The sequence below is a fragment of the Saimiri boliviensis genome, chromosome 7 (genome assembly GCF_048565385.1).
Source record: "Saimiri boliviensis isolate mSaiBol1 chromosome 7, mSaiBol1.pri, whole genome shotgun sequence".
Taxonomy (NCBI): Eukaryota; Metazoa; Chordata; class Mammalia; order Primates; family Cebidae; genus Saimiri; species Saimiri boliviensis.
In genome coordinates this window covers 7244900-7266960 of record NC_133455.1, presented here as the reverse complement: position 1 = coordinate 7266960, position 22061 = coordinate 7244900, and the positions used below count along the sequence as shown (strand labels likewise).

At 38.0% G+C, this 22061-nt stretch overlaps 1 protein-coding gene across 1 annotated transcript in view; it reads left to right on the top strand.

The window, feature by feature from the left end:
• TMEM132B (transmembrane protein 132B) overlaps positions 1-22061 on the top strand; it is a 484193-nt gene that overhangs the window by 389052 nt on the left and 73080 nt on the right. The gene's annotated exons all lie outside the window — the stretch shown is intronic.

The following is a 22061-nucleotide window of genomic DNA, read 5'->3' as shown; positions in this document are numbered from 1 at the left end:
CTGTCTCAGTCTGTTTTTCTGTGTTGCAGGTAAACTGTGGGCTCTCTGCTTTTGTCTGTGTATCTAGCTGTCTGTCTCATTCTTTCTCTTCCTTTTACTTTTTTAAAAAATGTTTTTACCTTTAGTTTTTATGAGTTCATAGCAGGCATATCTATTTATGGGGTACATGAAATGTTTTGATACAGGCATGCATTGAGTAATAATCACATCAGGGGTATCCATCCCCATCTAGCACTTCCTCTTCCTTTTCTTCTTCTCACTGCCAGGAGGGGTCTGTTCATGAATCCTCAGCCCCTCCCCTTTGACCCAGAGCCAGAGGTTCCCTCCACGCAATGCCTGATAGATACCTGCTCTCAAGATCAGCCCTTATCAGCCTCTTCAGATGGAGACTGGGGTGCTAAGTGCTAAGAGAACATCATGGCCTCACTTTGCCTCCTTCTCATATTCTATCAGATACAGAGACTTAGCCATGGATAGAATTTCCTCAAGTGTTTCATACTTATGTATATTTTTTCTTTGGCTCTTTTGATGGTTCTTGTTTAAACGTCCAATACTAATTTCAGAGCTTTTACCCCCATTTTGTAGGTCACAATGGCTTCCATTTGCTGCATATCCTAGAGAAGCAGGTGTGTAGATGGCCATGATTTGAGTGACCACATTTACTTTGATTAATCATTTGCCTTTTATGTGGGTTTCTTGCTAAATGCAAAATTTACCATGACATGGTACAATTCTATTCTGGTACCAACAGAGTAAAAATAAAAACAATCACACTTTACTCTGACCTCGATGATCACAGCAATTGTATCCTTTTGCAGTATGATTCCCACCCAGTTCTCTGGGGCAGTGGTCAAGAGCATGTGTTTTGGAGTTGGGCAAGTCTCAGCTCAGCAGCTAACTTGGTGGGTGACCTCAAGAGCCTCAGTTACCTCTTCTGTGAAGTAGGGTAATGACATTAGCTGCTCTGAGCATTGCTTTTTCTGTCTCAGTGTCTATCTGGGCTGCTCTACTCATGTCCATTGCCTGCTTGGCTTTTGTGGGCATTTGTGTTATGTCCTGGCTCTACTGGGGGTTCCCAAGCTGGCATTTTCCCCAGTCACTCAGCAGCATTACCATTACCTCCCCAAAGCATCTTTCTATCCCCAGGAATCTGGTAGGCTGAATATCATCACCCCACCTTACAGAAGAGATGATTGCTGGCCCGGGGTCACCTAGGAGATTGGTGGCAGCATCCAGGTCTTTTGGCTCTTAGTTCAGTGCTCATCACAGTGGCCTAGGATGCCCTCCTATCACTTAGGTGCAGGTTTCTCAAGGGATGGGCTCAAGATCCGGTGTCCAGCTGCAGCTGACAAGGTGAGACATTTATGCAGCTCCTCAGTCCTTGTTACCTTGGGCTACTTTTATCAGTGTCCCACCTACCTTCCCCATGGGACTCGGGATGCAGAGGGCATTGATATTTTTAGAGCTCTTGGTTAAAACTCTTCTGGTAGTAACAGAAACCAACTAGGGTTAGTGAAAGCATAAAGGAGAATTAATTTTGAGGACACATCCTGGAGTCCGAGGGCAGGGAAGGGGCGGGGCATAAGGGATGAACTGGAACCAGCACGGGAGCTCCTTAGGAAGCGCGACCAACTCCTCCTGTCTCTGCTTGCCACTCTCCTGGCAGAAAATGGCCAACAACTGCTTCTTAGTTTATATTCCTTACTTTCTGGAGAGGCATCAGAGGTGGAATCTCTTCATTTTTATTCCAAATTCTTTACAGAAATGGCCATTGGTTCAGCATGGTTCATTACTTGTATCTGGACCACTCCATGGTGACTTGAAGGGGGAGGTCATTTTGCATAAAACAGTGATGTGGAGCCTTGTCACCATTACATTTGTGATGGGGGAAAAGGGAAGGAAGGTTTCCAGTATGTGCTTCTTATGTCATTATTGGATGGTTTTATCTGCATTCAGCCATGTTTGAGGCCCTACTCTACCCCAGGCAGTATGCAAGGCAATGGAAAGAAAAGAAGCCTGTTCCTTGTCCCCATGACGTTTACAGTCTCGTAGCTTTAACTATTTGAGTTTCCACTTCCTGTAGAACCTCCATATGTACTGAGAGCTGTAGGGACTCACGTATTTGTAGTCTGTTGTTTCAGCAGTGAAGGAACTGTTCTTCCTTCCACTGGATGACCATCTTCCCTGTAAATGGCCCCTAATCATGTCAGTTAAGCAGCACTTACCACCTCACTACTCTTAGTGACTGGTTAATGAACTTACCTGGGCACTGGGCAAAGTTCATTCCCAGCAGCCTTTGCATCTTCCATCTAGAGCTACCACCTGGGAGACACAGGTCAGTTCTTAACAGGGCCACATTTTATTGACTCTCTCTGAGTGCTATCCTATTTGAAATAATTTTCTTTGTGTTATTCAGGGACTCAGAAAGAGCTGAATTTTGAAATCACTTATTGCCTTGTGGATAATAAATGATCCGAGTTTAAAAATAGCCATCAAATGGGAGGAGCTGGCCGATTTCAGAGTTATGTAATACACAACAGTGGGACTGAAAATCAGTATTTAAATTGGAGCCAACATCCTTGCTTATCTCTGAGTGAAATTTACATCTGCCTTGTGGTTTTAAAAATCAGAAGTCAAGGTGTCCGAGGGCCCAATGTGGTCAGAATCAGATTCCTACTCAGAGGCTGACATTTCTGTGCCAGTGATCAAAGAGTGTACGTGGCCAGGCCTTGGGGTTGTGGTCCAGAGTCTCACAGGTTGGAAGAGGAACTAGAGTGGAGCACACTGGAAGACACACATGGTTGTGACTTGGGCCTTTGTGGCTACTTAGCTGTTTCTGCTAGAAACTAAGTTTTGTATCTGGGAAACATATTTTGAAAAGTTTTAAATAAAAAATCTGTGTAAATCTATTTTTTGTGCTGAAAGCTTTCTTTTGAGTTGGGCAAAGAAAGGTAATGTTAGGTTTATTTTCCAGTGAAGAGCTGAGAGGATACTGAGCACACAGCCAGGATGGGGGGCTCTGGTATCAAATGTTTTTTGCTCCCGTCCTGGCTCTGCAGCTTAGCAGCAGTGTGATTCTGGCCAGATCATGGAACACTTTCAGCTTCAGTTCCCTCATTTATAAAACGAGGGTAAAATGGTGATGCTTCAGTAGGGATGCTTGAGGATTAAATAAGATGTGAATAAGACCAGTTAGTATTTACCAAGCACTTACAATGTAACAGGCACTGTTGCTGGGTACTTTGTTGGTGATCAGATGTAGATACATATTGTAGTTTATTGTTATAAATATGCATTGTTATTAAAAGATAATGCATGTAAATAACTTGGCCCAGTGCCTAGAACTTATCTAAGTGTTTAAGAAAAATTAGTTGTCACTAATTATGTTTGTTAGGCACTTACCACATCCTGCCTCTCTGTGCATTTATTTATTGGTTCATCTTTGTTGTCTGTTGTTTTGATTCTTTTGGTTATATCTTTGAGTCTGAAAAAATGTGTTTCCCAAATAACTTCAAAAAATTCTCCAATGTGAATTATCTCTTTCAACATAAAGACAAATTGTTGTTATTTTAATGAACTGTTTGAGAGTAAGTTACACATATGATGATCCTTTATTTGTAAATATGTTTGTGTAAATTTCCTCAAAACTCTTACATAAGTAGAGTGAAATTTCAAGATCAGCAAATTAATGTCAATGCAAAGTGTTATTCCCATGCCATATTTAAATTTTATCTATTATTGCACTAATATCTTTATAACAAAAGAAAAATACTCTTTTCTGTTTGAGGATTCACTTCAGGATCACACATTGCATTTGTTGTGTCCTTTAACCTGTAACAGCTTCCTAGTCTTTGTCTTTTAGACTATGACATATTCGAAATGGACAAAATGTGCCATCATTGGGGTTCATCTGATATTTCCTTATTATTAGATTCAGTTTGTATGTTTTGTTGTTGTTGTTGTTGTTGAAAACAGTCCAGAAGTGATGCCATCTCCTTTTCAGGACATACAATGCATATTTATCCCATTACTAGTGATGTTATCTTTGATCACATGGAAAAGGCGGTGCTATGGTTTGAGTGCCTCTCCCAAAATCCATGTGTAGGAGACTTAATCCTCAATGCAACAACATTTGTCATTAGGGCTCTGCCCTTATGAATGAATTAATGCTGTTATAAAAGGGATTGACCAAGGAGTTCATTCCTTTTTGTCCTCTGCCTTCTGCAATTCTCTCTGGAAGCTACATCATTCAAGGCACCATATTGGAAGCAGAGGGCAGCCCTCACCAGATGCTGGTGCCTTGATCTTAGACTTCCCAGCCTTTATCGCTGGGAGAAAAACATTTTTGTTCTTTATAAATTACCCAGTCTGTGGCATTCTGTTATAGCAGCACAGAATGAACTAAGGTGGTACACGCTAGGTTTAGACACAGTAAAGTTACTATTTTCTTCTCTTTGAAATCAATATTTCTTTTACAGAGATACTTTGACACTATGCAAATGTCCCGTTTCTTATCACACTTTCAATCAGTAGCAGAGCCCATTAGTGACTCTTGCCTGAAACAAGTATAGTAATAAATAGTGACTGCCAGGTGGTGGTATTGTAATTTCATCATTCCTTTTTGTATTTATCAGTAAGTATACTCTAAGGATCAATCTTCCTTTCTCCACTGTTTTTTTTTTTTTAAACAATATGGACTCAGAAGCTTATTTTATTCTACAGATTATCATTGACTACTGTGATTATTTACTGTGATGCTAAAGTTGTCCCAGACTGGAAGTGGGTGCCCCTTCACTCTGCCTCTTGTGTCCTTTTGACATTTTTTTTGAGTACCTTGTTACCTTCTGCCTCCACAAGATATTTTAGGTTCATATCCTTTTACTTTCTTTGTCTTGGCACTTAAATCAGCCATTTCTCTAAGGAGCTCTGTTTTCTTTTATTGGAGAATTTTTTTTTAGAGCTACATTCTGGGTACTAGGTGTGCTGATTGCTAGAGGGGTGTTATTGTATCTAAGCCCTCTCAGTGAACAGAACTAGGAAAAAACTATATACATGTGCACATATATACACACTCACATTATACATAGGTAGACACATGTATGTCCCCACCCCTGGTACTTCCCATTCCAGTTCATGATTGCAGAGTTCACTCTAAATCCTTCTTTCCATTTTTAAACTCAATTTTCTAGCAGTGAGAATCCTGGCTCTCATTACCCAACACATATTGTTTGCTCAATCCTAGAATACTAAAGCAGTTTTAGAATTGCTAAACCATACTGCTGTGGAAAACAAACCTAACTAGAATTCAATATGTGTTTACAGTTATTTTTATCTTTAGTCTGAAAGTACATAGTCAAAATAATGTGCCGAAAGTTACTTGCGACTCCTAAATTTTCATAGCTTGAAACAAGAGAGGTTTATTTGTACTCACACTGCCTGTCTGACACAGATCAGATGGAGAGTTTTGCTCTGGGTTACTTTGGGAGCCAGGTTGATGGACCAGCCACCATCACCATGGCATAGAAAGGGAGAGTGTTAAGTCCTGTGTTCTTAGAGCTTCTGATTCAAATAAACACATAATTCCATCCATGTTTCATTGGCAAATTCAAATGAGCAGTAAAATACAATCAAACTGTGTACTCAGAAAGAGGTCTTATGAGGAAATTCTATTTATTTAATGCCATCCTTACGAATTCTTTGGAAAATTTTTTTATTGCTAAGAAAACTGAAGTACTACAGCTTATTTTTAACCAATATAGGGTCCAATTCATCATTTTATCTGTTACATAATATTTATACTGTGGACATGTACCAAGTTCATTGGGCCATTTCCCAACTAATGGCTACTTAGATAGTTTCTATCTTCTCCTATTAGAAACAAAGCTTTGATGAGGATCCTTCATGAACTGATGACCTTGTTTGGGCATTTCTCTCAATAAAGATACCCATAGATGGAGTTACTGAGCAGTCAGTTTCTTTATCAATTAGAGATTCCTTACTTCCAGCATTCTTTTCTGTAAAGTGAAAGTAATAATAGAACCAACCTCATTAATTAATATGAAGCCCTTGTCACAATACCTAGCACATAGCAGATACCCTCTTATGTCAGAGCTATTATAATTCTTTTCTCTCAAATGTGGTACTGGTGTACAGTTCCGTGGCACAGAAGCCTAGACTGTGATGTTCTTTTTTGCCTTCATATTTTCTTTGGGTAGCTCACCTCATTCAATGGGATTTCAGATTCCTAATACCGAAGAAGTTGCTGCTACCTTCTCTTCCTAAAGTCAGGTTAAGGCAATGTATTCTTCAGTTCTTTCTAGATTTAAGATATCTCTAAGATTCAGTTGACCCTACAGATTAAAGACTAACAGAACTATTGTCATGTAAGGAATCACAACCATAAGAAGAAAGTAGAGACTGTCAGTGCTTAGGACTGCTCACTCCCTGATGTAAGAATCCTTCTCATGGCCATAGAGTAGGAGTCTGTTACTCACCCTGGTAAAACTTCAGCTGATTAAAAAATGTGTTTAAGATGCCATGTATTATATCTACTCTTTTGAGTTTATATTTTGCCAAATTTTTTCTCATTGGCAAAGTTGTTGTGTTACCCACTGTCCATCTTTCATAAAACACTGAATCATCATTGGTGTTGAGGAGAGGTATGAGCCTTTCTCCTGATATCTGTACGGATGTTCCCAACACATGAAATGCCAGGACATGTGGCATTATCTCACTATTCAGAATAACACACAATCTTTTGTTTGTTTTTTTTCACTATGCAGTAGCTTTCAGTATATCATTGGTTCAGTAACCATCAACACTAATTCTAGAATATTTCCATCACTCCCCTAATGAAATCCCAAACCTACTAGCAGAGCAGTCATTTATATATAACTAGGAGTAGAATTGCTAGGTTATATGGTAATTCTCTGTTTAACCTTTTGAGGAAGCATCAGACTTTTCCACAGCAGTCACACTATTTTGCATCCCACAGACAATGTATGAGAGTTCCAATTTCACACATTCTTGCCAGTCAACGCTTGTTACTTTATGTCCTTTTATTTAAAGTTGCCCTAGTAAGTGTGCAGTGGTGTGTCTTTTTGGTTTACATTTCCTTCATGATGTTGAGCATCTTTTCATGTGTTTATTGGTCATTTATATTAATATATCTTCTTTTGGAAAATTTCCATTCAAATCCTGTCCCCTCATTTTTAATTTGGGCATTTGTCTATTTTGTGTGGCATAGTAGTTCTTTATATATTCTGAACACTAGACTCTTATCAAATGTATTTGCAAATATTTTCTCCCATTTGTGTATTGTCCTTCTACTTTCTTGGTGGTATCCCTTGAAGCACAAAGGCTTTTAATTTTGGTAAAGTACAATTTATGTATTTTTCTTTGTTGCTTGTGCTTTAGGTGTCACATGTAAACAATATTTGCTGAGTCTGAAGTCATGAAGATTTATACCTAAGTTTTCTTTTAAGTTTAATAGTTTGAGCTCTTAAATTTATGTCTTTGATATATTTTGAACTAAATTTTGTACATGGTATAAAGTATGGATCCAACTTTGTTATTTTTTATGTGGATACCCAGTTATCCCAGCATCATTTGTTGAAAAAACTATTCTTTCACCATTGAATTATCTTCACATACTTGTTGAAAATCAGTCTGCTGAAAACGTGAGAATTTGTTTCTGAAGAGTCAATTCTAATCAGGAAGGGTGAGTCTTCCAGCTTTGTTATTTATTAAGAGTGTTGTGACTATTCTGTCCCTTTCATCTCCATATGAATTTTAATAGCTGTGTATTTCTGGAAAAAAGGCAACTGTAATTTTGATAATGATTACATTGAATCTGTAGATTTCTTTGGGGAGTGTTGACATCTTAACAATATTAAGTTTTCCAGTCAATGAACATAGGATACATTTTATTTATTTACTTACTTAGATATTCTTTAATTTTTTTCAATGATACTTTGTAAGATATTTAAGTTTAACCAACTACTTTCATTAAACTTATTTTCAAGTAACTTACTGGTTTTGATACTATTACAAAGAGAATTAGTTTCTTAATTTCATTTGTGTATTGTTTATTACAAACAAAATTGAGTTTTAGATTTTCATTTTGTATCCTGAAATTTGCTGAACTCCTTTATTAGCTTTATTGGTTTGCTTGTGGATTCCTTTAATTTTCTAGGTATAGGATCATGTTGTCTGCAAATAGAGATAGTTTTACTTCTCCATTTCCAATTTGGATTCATTTTAATTAATTCCCCACCCCCTCAGTACAACACTGGATAGAAGTGGTGAGAGTCATCTTAGTCTTGTTCCTGATCTTAAGAAAGCTTACAGTCTTTTACCACTGTGATGTTAGCTGTATGTTTTCCATACATGGCCTTTATAATGTTGAGGAAGTTTCCATCAATTCACAATTTATTGAGTAATTTTATCACGAAAAAGTGTTAGATTTTGTCAAATGCTTTTTTCACATGTCTTGAGATGATCAAGACATGCATTTTGGTCCTTTATTCTATAATTAAGGTATATTCCATTGATTGATTTTCACACATTGAACCAACCTTGCATCCTGGGATAATTCCCACTGATTACAGTGTTCAGTCCTTTAAAAAAATGTATTTTATGTGTATGTGGTGGGAGCATGAGTGGGCATGGGGTTGGCATCTATATGCATTAGAGATATTGACCTATAATTTTCTTTTCCTGTGATGTCTTTGCTGTTTTTTTTTTTTTTTTCTTAATTAGGGTAATACTGGCCTCATAGATTTAGCTGAGAACTATTTATTTTTCTAACTTTTTGAAGAATTTCTAAAAATTAATGTCACTCTTCCTTTAAGCTTTTGTTAGATTTTATTAATGAAGCCATCTGGTCCTGAGCTTTCCTTTGTGTGAAGTTTTTAAAAATTATTATTAGTTCAATCTCTTTATCAGTTATAGATATTGAAATTTCAATTTCCTCTTGAGCCAGTTGTGGTAGTTTTTGTCTTTTTATGAATTTGCTCTTTTCATCTAGGTCATCTAGTTTTTGGCATACGTTCTAGTATTCTTTTATAATTTTTTTTTCCTGTAAGACTGAGCCAATTTTTAATTCCCTATTTTAGAAATTGGAGTCTCCTCCACACTGCTTCACTCATCTGTCTGGGTAAAGTTTTGTGAGTTTTAAAATTTTTCCAAAGAACTTACTTTTAGTTTCATTGCATTGATTTTCTATATTATATGTCAGTGATTATTTTGTATTAATATATAAATGTTATGAAATATATATAATATTATTTAATGTAACATTATTTAATAATAAATACCAACATTTAACCTGTGATATAATATTTATATTATTATTACATCTATACTTATCATTTTTTCTTCTCCATTATTATTGTCCTCCTTGTGCTTGTTTTAGGTTTGGTTTGCTTTTTTTTCTCTCGTTGTCCAAGATAGAAGGCTAAGTTGTTAATTTGAGATATTTTCAGTCTCCCACATAGGCATTTACAGCTATAAATTTCCCTCTAAATACTACTTTTAATGCATCCCATAAGTTTTGACATGTTGTGTTTTCATTTTTACTTATCTCATAGTATTTTCTGATTCTCTTGTGATTTCTTTTTTGAAACAATGGTTGTTTAAAAGACGATTGTTTAATTTCCAAATGTTTATGGATATTCTGCATTTCTACCCTATTCTTTTCTAATTTCATTCCAATGATATCAGAGAATTTATTTTGTCTGATTTCAATCCTTTCAAATTTGTTGAGACTTGTTTAATGGCCTGACCTGTGGTATGTCCTAGAGAATGCTCCATGTAAATGCAGTAACAATGTGTATTCTACTGTTGCTGGGTTCTGTTAAGTCTTATATCTTTATTGTATTGTTAAAATCTTCCTTTTCCTTGTTGATCTTATGACTAGTTGTTAATTATTAAAAGTGGAATATTGATGTCTCTAACTCTTATTGTCAAATATTTAATTTTTTCTTTTAATTGTGTCTGTTTTGGCCTCATGTGTTTTGGGGCTCTGTTGTTCAGTGCATCTGTTTTATAATTGTTATATTTTCTTGTGGATTGACTCAATTTATACAACAATGATCTTTGTCTCTGTTTTTGTCATAAAAATTGCATCTTTCTGCAAGATGGGTGTCCATGAACAAACATCTATAATTATTCCTTTATGCCATTATCCTTTAAATAAGATAGAAGAAATGTAATGTCACAAACAAAAATATGTTTGTACTGCATTTTACATTTATCAATGTAGTTACATTTACTGGTACTCTATATCTTCATATGTAACTGATTTACTGTCTGGTGTCCCTTCATTTGGGCCTAGAAGACTTCTTTTGGTATTTCTTATAAGGTGAGTCTGTTAGTGAAGAACTCTCTTACTTTCTGTTTCTCTTGGTATGTGATAATTGCTTCATTTTATTTTGAAAGACAGGTTTTTTGGTTATAAAATTCTTGGTTGAGAGTCTTTTCTCTTTCACCACATTGAATGTGTCATCCTTTTTGTCTTTATAGTTTCTGATAATAGAACAGGTCTTAGTTTTATTGATGATTGCTTGTATATAGTGAGGCATTTTTGTCTTACTGTTTTCAATGTTATATGTTTGTTTTCAGTATTTGACAGTTTGAGCATGATGTAACTAGGTGTGGATCTCTCTGAGTTTATTCTATTTTGAGTTTGCTGAACTCTTGGATGTGCAGATTAATGTTTAAAATAAAATCTGGGACACATTTGCCATTAATTCTTCAAATAGCCTTTCTTCCTTTTCCTCTGTATCCTTTTTTTTCCTGGGATTGCAATTGTGCTTATGATGGTATGCTTGATGCCATTGCAGAAATCTCTGATGCTGTATTTACATTATTTTTGTTTATTCTATGTTCTTTATACACCTCACATAGGTTAATTTTAATTAACCTATGTTTATGTTCACTGATTCCTTTTTCTGTCTGCTCAAATCTGCTGTTGAGCCCCATGGGTGAATTTTTCATTTCAGTTATTGTACTTTTCAACTTCAGAATTTCTAATGGGTTATTTAAGAAAATACTTTATGGTAGGATCCAAGATGGCTGAATAGGAACAGCTCTAGAGTGCAGTTCCCCTCAAGAACAATACAGAGGGTGAGTGCCCACCACATTTCCAAACAAAATTTCACTGTCCACAGACCAGGAGATTCCTGGGCCGAAAAGCACCAGGAGTTTTCAGCGTGGCGGTTTCAGCTGCTGCTGGATTGGCACACAGAGACTCACAAAAAATCTGAGCAGCTGTTTCAACTGGCACCTGGAATGCTGGGGAGACAGAGCCACTCATTCAACTGAAAGGGAAGGGGCAGAGATAGGGAGCCAGGCAATCTGGCACCACAAAACAAGCAATCTGAAACACTCTAGACGGAGAGTTTTGCAGCAAGCACAACTGGACCCAGGATGGTCTAGCTTAGTGGGGGGAAAGGTGACCACCACTACTGAGGCATTCTGCCACTACTGAGGCAGTTCACACAGCAGCTGGACAGAGCCTGTGGCAGCTCAGCAATGCCTCTGCTGGCAGACTGTGACTAGACTACTCCGTGCAGGGCAGGGTATCTATGAAAAAAGGCAGCAGCACATCAGGAACTTATAAATAAAGCCGGCTTTCCTAGGACTGAGCACCTGGGAAAAGAGGTGATTATGAGTTCCGCTGCAGCAGACCTAAAAGTACCTATCCAGCATCTCTGCATGGAACAATGGAGCTCCCAGCACAGTACTTGAGCTCCTATAAGGGACAGGCTGTCTCCTCAAGCAGCTCCTCAACCCTGGTATACCCAAAGAGACACCTCATAAAGGAGAGCTCAGGCTGACATCTGGCAGGTACCCTTCTGGGATGAAGATAACATAAGAAGAAACTGGTAGCAACCCTTACTGTTCTGCAGGCCCTGTGGGTGATCCCCAGGCAAGCAGGGTCTGGAGTGGACCTCCAGCAGTCCTGCAGCAGAGGGGCCTATTAGAAGGAAAACCAAGAAACCAAATGAAATAACATCATCATCAACAAAAAAGGACATGTACTCAGAGACCTCATCCAAGAGTCACCAACTACAAAGACCACAGGTAGATAAAGCCACTAAGATGGGAAGAAACCAGCACTAAAAGGATGAAAACACCAAAAATCAGAATGCCTCTCCTCCTCCAAAGGATCATAACTCCTCACCAGCTAGGAATCAAAGATGGATGGAGAACGAATCTGATGAATTGACAGAAACAGGCTTCAGAAGGTGGGTAATAACAAACTTCTTAGAGCTAAAAGAACATGTGCTAACCCAATGCAAAGAAACTAAGAACTTAGAAAAAAGGTTAGATGAGATGCTAACTAGAATAAACAGCTTAGAGAAGAATATAAGTGACTTGATGGAGCTGAAGAACACAGCACAAGAAGCATACACAAGTTTCAATAGCCAAATTGACCAAGCAGAAGAAAGGATATCAGAGATTGAAGATTAACTCAGTGAAATAAAATGAGAAGGCAAGAATAGAGAAAAAAGACTGGAAAGAAATGAACAAAGCCTCCAAGAAATATGGGATTATGTGAAAAGATCTAATCTACATTTGATAGGTGTGCCTGAATGTGATGGAGAGAATGAATCCAAGCTGGAAAACACTCTTCAGGATATTATCCAGGAGAACTTCCCCAACCTAGCAAGCCAGGCCACCATTCAAGTCCAGGAAATACAGAGAAAACCACAAAGATATTGCTCAAGAAGAGCAATGCCAAGGAACATAATTGTCAGACTCACCAGCATTGCAATGAAGGAAAAAATGCTAAGGGCAGCCAGAGAGAAAGGTCGGGTTACCTACAAAGGGAAGTCCATCAGACTCACAGTGGATCTCTTGGCAGAAACCCTACAAGCCAGAAGAGAATGGGACCAATATTCAACATCCTTAAAGAAAAGAACGTTTAACCTAGAATTTCATATCCAGCCAAACTAAGCTTCATAAGTAAAGGAGAAAGAAAATCCTTTATGGACAAGGAATTGCTGAGAGATTTCATCACCACCAGGCCTGCCTTACAAGAGCTCCTGAAAGAAGCACTAAACAAGGAAAGGAACAACCAGTACCAGTCACTCCAAAAATGTACCAAACGGTAAAGACCATCGACACAATAAAAAAAAATGCATCAACTAACTGGCAAAACATCCAGCTAGCATCAAAATGGCAGGATCAAATTAACACATAAAAATATTAACCTTAAATGTAAATGGGCTAAACGCCCCAATCAAAAGATTGGCAAATTGGATAAAAAGTCAAGACCCATCGGTGTTCTGTATTCAGGAAACCCATCTGATGTGCAAGGACACGCATCGGCTCAAAATAAAGGGAAGGAGGAAGATTTATCAAGCAAATGGAGAGAAAAAAAAAGAAAGAAAAAAAAAAGCATGGGTTGCAATCCTAGTCTCTGATAAAATGGACTTTAAACCAACAAAGATCAAAAGAGACAAAGAAAGGCATTACATAATGGTAAAAGGATCAATGCATCAAGAAGAGCTAATGATCCTAAATATATACACACCCAATACAGGACCACCCAGGTACATAAAGCAAGTTCTTAACAATGACAAAGAGACTTAGACTCCCACACAATAATAGTGGGAGACTTTAATACTTCACTGTCAATATTAGAGAGACCAATGAGACAGAAAATTAAGAGTATCCAGAATTTGAACTCAGATCTGGACCAAGGGGACCTAATAGACATCTACAGAAATCTCCACCCCAAATCCACAGAATATACATTCTTCTCAGTACCACATTGCACCTACTCTAAAATTGACCACATAATTGGAAGTCAGTCACTCCTCAGCAAATGCAAAAGAACGGAAATTATAACAAACAGTCTGTCAGATCACAGGGCAATCAAATTAGAACTCAGAATTAAGAATTAACTCAGAACCACACAGCTTCATGGAAACTGAACAACTGGCTCCTGAATGTCAACTGGATAAATGATGAAATGAAGGCAGAAATAAAGATGTTCTTTGAAACCAATGAGAATGAAGGCACAATGTACCAGAATCTCTGGGACACATTTAAAGCAGTGTCTAGTGGGAAATTTATATCAGCAAATGCCCACATGAGAAGCAAGGAAAGATCTAAAATTGACACCCTATCATGAAAATTAAAAGAGCTAGAAAAGCAAGATCAAAAAAACTGAAAAGCTAGCAAAAGACAAGAAATAACTAAGATCAGAGCAGAACTGAAAGGGATAGAGACACACACACAAAAAAACCGTCAAAAAAAATCAATAAACTTTTTTGGTGTTTTGAAAAGATCAACAAAATATACCACTAGCCAGGTTTATAAAAAAGAAAAGGGAGAAGAATCAAATAGATGCAATAAAAAACAATAAAGGGGCTATCACCACTGATTCTACAGAAATACAAACTATAATCAGAGATTACTACAAACAACTTTATGCACATAAACCAGTAAACCTGGAAGAAATGGATAAATTCCTGGACACTTGCACCCTCCCAAGCCTAAACCAGGAAGAAGTTGAAACCTTGAATAGACCAATAAGGACTGAAATTGAGATAGCAATTAATAGCCTACCAACCAAAAAAAGTCCAGGTCCAGACAGGTTCACAGCTGAATTCTACCGGATGTACAAAGAGGAGCTGGTACCATTCCTTCTGAAACTATTCCAAACAATACAAAAAGAAGGAATCCTTCCCAAATCATTTTATGAGACCAACATCATCCTGATACCAAAACCTGGCAGAGACTCAACAACAACAAAAAATCTTCAGGCCAATATCCATAATGAACATAGACACAAAAATCTTCAATAAAATACTGGCAAACTGATTGCAACAGCATATCAAAAAGCTTATCCATCACGATCAAGTAGCCTTCATTTCAGGGTTGCACGACTGGTTCAACATACACAAGTATGTAAATGTAATTCACATAAACAGAACCAAAGACATAAACCACATGATTATCTCAATAGCTGCAGAGAAGGCCTTTGACAAAATTCAGCAGTGCTTTATGCTAAAAACTCTCAGTAAAGTAGGTATTGAAGGAACATATCTCAAAACAATAAAAGCTATTTACAGCAACCTACAGCCAATATCATACTGAATGGGCAAAAACTGGAAGCATTCCCTTTGAAATCCAGCACTAGACAAGGATGCCCTCTCTTACAACTTCTATTCAATATAGTATTGAAAGTTCTAGCCAGAGCAATTAGGCAAGAAAAAAAAAAAAGAGGATTCAATTAGGAAAGGAGGAAGTCAAATTGTCTCTATTTGCGGATGACATGATTGTATATCTAGAAGACCCCACCATCTTAGGCTCAAATCTCCTGAAACTGATAAGCAAGTTCAGCAAAGTCTCAGGATACAAAATCAGTGTGCAGAAATCACTAGCATTTCTATACACCAATAACAGACTAACAGAGAGCCAAATCATGAGCAAACTCCCATTCACAACTGCTACAAAGAAAATAAAATATCTAGAAGTACAACTAACAAAGGATGTAAAGGACCTCTTCAAGGAGAACTACAAACCACTGCTCAAGGAAATAAGAGAGGACACAAACAGATGGAGAAACATTCCATGCTCATGGTTAGGAAGAATCAATATTGTGAAAATGGCCATCCTGCCCAAAGGAATTTATAGATTCAACACTATCCTCATCAAGCTACCAATGATCTTCTTCACAACTAGAAAAAACCACCTTAAACTTCATGTGGAACCAAAAGAGAGCCCACATAGCCAAGACAATCCTAAGCAAGACTAACAAAGCCAGAGACATCATGCTACCTGATTTCAGACTATACTACAAGGCTACAGTAATCAAAACAGCATGTTACTGATACCAAAACAGAGATACAGACCAATGGAACAGAAATGAGGCCCTGGAGGCAACGCCACACATCTACAACCATCTGATCTTTGACAAACCTGACAAAAACGAGCAACGGGGAAAGGATTCCCTGTTTAATAAATGGTGTTGGGAAAACTGGCTAGCACTGTGCAGGAAGCAGAAACTGGACCCATTCCTGACACCTTACACTAAAATTAACTCCAGATGGATTAAAGACCTAAACATAAGACCTAACACCATAAAAACCCTAGAAGAAAACCTAGACAGTACCATTCAGGACATAGGCATAGGCAAGGACTTCATGACTCAAACACCACAAGCATTGGCAACAAAAGCCAAAATAGACAATTGGGATCTAATTAAACTCCACAGCTTCTGCACAGCAAAAGAAACAATCATTAGAGTGAACCTGCAACCAACAGAATGGGGAAAAATTTTTGTAATCTACCCATCTGACAAAGGGCTAATATCCAGAATCTACAAAGAACTGAAACAGATTTACAAGAAAAAAACAAACCCATCCAAATGTGGGCGAAGGATGTGAACAGACACTTTACAAAAGAAGACATACATGAGGCCAATAAACATGCAAAAATGCTCATCATCACTGATTATTAGAGAATGCAAATCAAAACCACATTGGGATACCACCTCACACCAGTTAGAATGGCGATCATTAAAAAATCTGGAGACAACAGATACTGGAAAGGATGTGGACAAATAGAAATACGTTTACACTGTTGGTGGGAGTGTAAACTAGTTCAGCCGTTGTGGAAGACAATGTGGCGATTCCTCAAGGACCTGGAAACAGAAATTACATTTGACCCAGCAATCCCATTACTAGGTATATACCCAAAGGATTATAAATCATTCTATTATAAAGACACATGCACACATATATTCATAGTGGCATTGTTTACAATAGCAAAGACCTGGAACCAACCCAAATGCCCATTGACAATAGACTGGACAAGGAAAATGTGGCACATATACACCATGGAATACTATGCAGCCATAAAAAATGATGAGTTTGTGTTCTTTGTAGGGACATGGATGAATCTGGAAACCATTGTTCTCAGCAAACTGACACAAGAACAGAAAATCAAACACCACATGTTCTCACTCATAGGCAGGTGATGAACAATGAGAACACATGGACACAGGGAGGGGAGCATCACACACTGGCATCTGTTGGGGGGGCAGGGAGGAACAGTCGGGGTGGGGGTGGGTAGGTCCGGGAGGGTTGACATGGGGAGACATGCCAGATGTAGGTGATAGGAGGATGGAGGCAGTAAACCACAGTGCTATGTGGGTGCCTATGCAATAGTCCTGCATGATCTGCACACATTCCCCAGAACCTAAAGTACAATTAAAAAAAAAAGAAAATAATTTATATCTGTTGATATTATCTCTTTGGTGAGACAGCTTTCTCATACTTTCTTTCTTTCTTTCTTTTTTTTTTCCCCGAGATGGAGTCTCCCTCTATTGCCCAGGCTAGAGTGCAGTGGCACTATCTCAGCTCACTGCAACTTCTGCCTCCTGGGTTCAAGCAATTCTCCTGCCTCAGCCTCCCGAGTAGCTAGGATTACAGGCATGTGCCACCGTGTCAGGCTAATTTTTTTTTTTTTTTTAAGTAAAGATGGGCTTACATAATATTGGCCAGGCTGGTCTCGAACTCCTGGCCTCCTGATCCACCCACCTCAGCCTCCCTAAGTGCTGGGAATACAGGTGTGAGCCACTGCACCCAGCCTCTCATACTTTCTTTTAGTAATTTAGATGTGATTTTATTTCTTTGGATATATTAAAAATATCTAATTTAAAATAATTATCATCTATGTCCTAGAGAATGTTCCATTTAAATGCAGTAACAATGTGTTTTCTGCTGTTGCTGAGTACTCTGTTTAGATGTTTGTTAGGGCTTATTTTTTGTAGCATTGTTAACGTCTTCCTTTTCCTTATTGATCTTATGACTAGTTGTTCGTTAATTACCAAAAGTAGAATATTGAAGTCTCCGTCTCTTATTGTTGAATTTTCAATTTCTTCCTCCAATTGTTTTGGCCTCATGTGTTTTGGGGCTTTGTTTTTAGATGTATCTGTTTTGTAATTGTTATATTTTCATGTGGATTGACTCATTTTATACAACATTCATCTTTGTCTCTGTTTTTGTCATAAAAATTACATCTTTCTGCAAGATGTGTGTCATGAACAAACATCTATGATTATTGTCTACTAGGTCCAACACCTTGGCTTTCTCATGGACAATTTGCTTTGTTTGCTTTTTGTCCTGTGTATGGACCACATTTTTTTGTTTTTGTTTTTGCATGTCTCATAAGTTTTTGTTCAAAGCTGGATGCTTAAAATGATATAATGTGGCAACTCTTAGAATCAGATACTCCTTCCCTCCCCCAAGCTTGTTTTTGTTGTTGTTTGTTGTAGTAGTTGTTGATTGCTTAGTGACTTTTGCAAACTAATTTTGTAGAGTCTATAAAGTCTCTGCTTGTTTACCTTGGTGTTCAGCCAATGATTAGGCAGAGATTTCTTTAAATACCTGGCACCAGCCTTAGCTTTCGCTTCCTGCTTTCACAGAGCCTCAAAATCAACTAGTGGTGAGAGCTTAGGTCCTTTCTCTGGTCTTTCTGGTTTATGAGCACAGCTCTAGGCATGCACACAGCCCTAAGTATGATTATGATCTTGTAGATTCCCAGGAACATGCCATAGCCTTTCAAAGACCCTACAGACATCTCATTCTTCATCTTTTCCTTTGAAGCTTTTTGATTAAACTGTTATCCACTGCCTCAGGCAGCTAAAAGTCAAACAGTTTCTTGGCAAGTATCTCTAGGGAAAGAGCTTTCTATGCTGGGTGAACTGAGAGTGAAGCCAAATACTGACAACCTTGCAAGTGGGTTTTTTCTGGGAACCATTAGACAAGTCAATAAATGACAATTATTTGGGAATGAGATTTTGAAAGATCTCCAGCCCTGATCTGCCCTCTCCATTGGCTTCTAGACTGCTGGTTTTTACTGTCATTGTAGGCTGTTATTTTTTCAAAGCTACTACAGCACTAGAAAGTATGAGGTTTAAGCAGGTCAAGTTAAAATGCCTCAAAGTTATCTGTTTTTACCAAGAATCAGCCATTTTTTTCTTGAATAAATGTTCTCCTGGTTGCCTACAAACCTTTGGTTTATTTCCAGAGTTATGAAAAAGTTATCTTGACATTGTTTGACAGTTTCCTCACTGCTTTTATGGAGAAGAGAATTTTCTGATGTTTCAACTGCCATTTCACATCATCCTAGCATGCAACATTAATAGAAGCACATAGTCATAAAGGGCTATAAATATTCTTCAAGGCATAAAATCTAGAACTCACACAAATAAGAGTAGAATAAAATACTTGTTTTTTGATAGGTTAGGGATTTTTAGCATCTCTGGGATCAGGGGACGATTGCGGTGTAACATTTACTATGGTAAATTGCTTTCTCATTGTGCTAGGTAGGTAGGAATTGCATTCAGGAGTTTTGAGAGGCTGTTGATGGACACAAAATAAAAAAGGTGCAAAATCTCAGCTACCCAGGAAAAATCTGAAGGAGGAAACATGATGGCAAAGTTATGTGCAATACAATCATAAGTTTTCATCAGTTATGGTTTATTATTATAAAAAATGAAGTCACCTTCCTTGAAACTCAGTTTGGGAAATATACTGTAACATCTTCTTTGAAGACTGTGAGCTTCTATTAGGTAGAGATTGATGTTTAGACTTTTCCCTTTCCCTAGTATCTAGCCTGTTACCTGTCTTCATGTGTCAAGAATTTTAGTTGCAACTGACAAAAAAACTCAACTCAAACTAACTTCAGTAAAGCTGTTAATTTGGTATACCTAAATTTCCAAAGATGACAGACTTCAGATACAGCTGGATTCAGGAACCTAGAAATCTTTCCTAGTAATATTTCTAGCTCCTACTCTTGTCTGATTTTTTTTTTTTAGTTTGAGCTTCACTTGACTCTGTCTTTGTGAGCAAAAGGCTGAAATACCCAGATTGACTGTATTTTGGCCACGTGCTCTTCTGTGAAGTCTGATTGGGTGTTCTGGGGTCAGTGTCACCCAGGCCACATTCACCGATGGCAGGAGTCGGGTGATACAGAGAGAAAAAAAATGAAACATTGTTATTAAAGAGGAGGGATGATCATTAGACAACATAGATACCTGCCCGCCACACACAAAAAATACCTGTATTGATTTTTTTCAGCTGTATGATTGAGTTGAACTTAGCAGTTTCTTCTGGGACTAAGATACAATCTCTGTTCCTTGTGTTCCTATGTGATTACTCCATATCATGACCCCACCTAGGTGAGTTCTCATCTCAACTTCCACAGTGCTTCCAGTCCTGTGTGCTTTCATATAAATATATGTAAGTGTGCACAGAATTAATCTCCCTCGTGAGAGGGGAGTACTCAGGAACATGGACTATAATTCTGTTATTTTGAATTTCTCTCTTTAGAATTTCATCCAGAAGAGAGGACTGATGTAAGAAACAAACAAACTTAATTTTTCACATTTCTTAGATTGGGTTGTTATTGTTTTTAAATATTCATTACAAAGTTGATATTTTCTGCTAAAAAGTAGCTATTATTTGCAGGTTTAATATCATTGAAAAATAAATCACCTATAAAATGGAAATAATATCTGTAACTATCTTGTTGATAAACTTGAATGAGGAATTAATGACACATAAAGCACATAGGATATTGCCTGTTGCATATGTAATAGCTAAGTTTGAGCAATTATTATTATTATTAAAGGTTGACTCCATCTCTTAGTCTATGAAGACTTCACAATCAGGTTTGGGATTGAGAGTGAGGGGCTGAATGTAGAACCCACTTAGTGCCTGAGCTGAGGTTAGGAACTGCAAGTGTGAGAGCAGTATTGAATAACGATCTCATTGGTACAGTCTGGGAGACACTGAAATAATTATTTGGTTGGTTCATTCTAGTGGAGCCAATTGTGGAGTGCTTGGGGAGCCCCCATTGCTGGGCTGTGTTGCCAGGTGTCTACCATCTTCTCTGGTTGACTCTCCTTCTCTTCAGGCAAGTGCGAAGTAGCATCTCCGCCACAGTCCCCTTGTGAATCTATTGGTGGCTCTTTAATTAATTCATGGAACAAATACTGTAGAGAACTTACTGTAACAGCTGGATTTGTTGAGTGCTTGTTGCTGAGTATGTACCAGTTCTCTTCTAAGTTTGTGCATTAATTGATTTATTACATTTTCATAAGGTCTCCACATAGTAACTGTTTATATTATCCCCATTTTCCAGATCAGGGAACCAGACACAGGGGAAATATCCTGTGGTAGATGCTGTTGATGGGGCATAAACAAGTTCAACTGTGGTGAGGGACAGAAAGGAGCAGGAGAGAGAGAGAGTAAAAGGTGACAAGGTCAGATCATTCCATGTCAGCGAGTCTGGATTTTATCATAAGAATAGCAGGACACTTTCAAAGAGTTTTAATCTAGGAATGAAATGATCTGCATTATATTGAAACAAAAAGATAATCTCTGTTGTTAAGAGAATGGACACAGGGAAAACAGTTGGGGAGGGCACTGCAGTTGTCCAGTTGAGAGATGATGGCTTGAGTGGGGAAGCTGGTAGTGGGGATGGCAAATATTTGACAGTCTGAGATAAATTGTGAATGCATGTTAGAACCTATAGAACTCTGAGTGGATTGATCTTCAGAGGAAGTGAGAAACACATATGTCAGCATTTAGAAATACCTGGGGAAATCTCTGGGGTGGTGAGTGCAGCAGTCAGCTCAGGTGTGCAGAGGCTTGTGATGTTCAACAAGTGCTCTTCTGCTGTTTCTGCTGTTGTCTTTCCAAATTTAAAATCATGATGAAGTCTCTTTTCACTGTATTAATCATAAAATAGGCAGTCACTTTCCAAATGATCCTTGAGCCAAAATTTGAAAAATACAGAAAGGAACTCATGTGCTCTGTGTGAGTCTGTGGGACGGAGGGTGGAAGGGGTGGAGTAAGGGAGAGGGAGTGGAGGTCAGGGAGGGGGAGGATGACCCTGCACCTGGGGACTGAGAAGACATTCCAACCAACCATCAGGTTTGATGATCTCCGCCTGGGAGGGCATGCCATCCAGTTGTTTAGAACCTTCCATTTTGTGTGAGCTTCTTGGTTCGTCCCTTTGGACAACTGTCT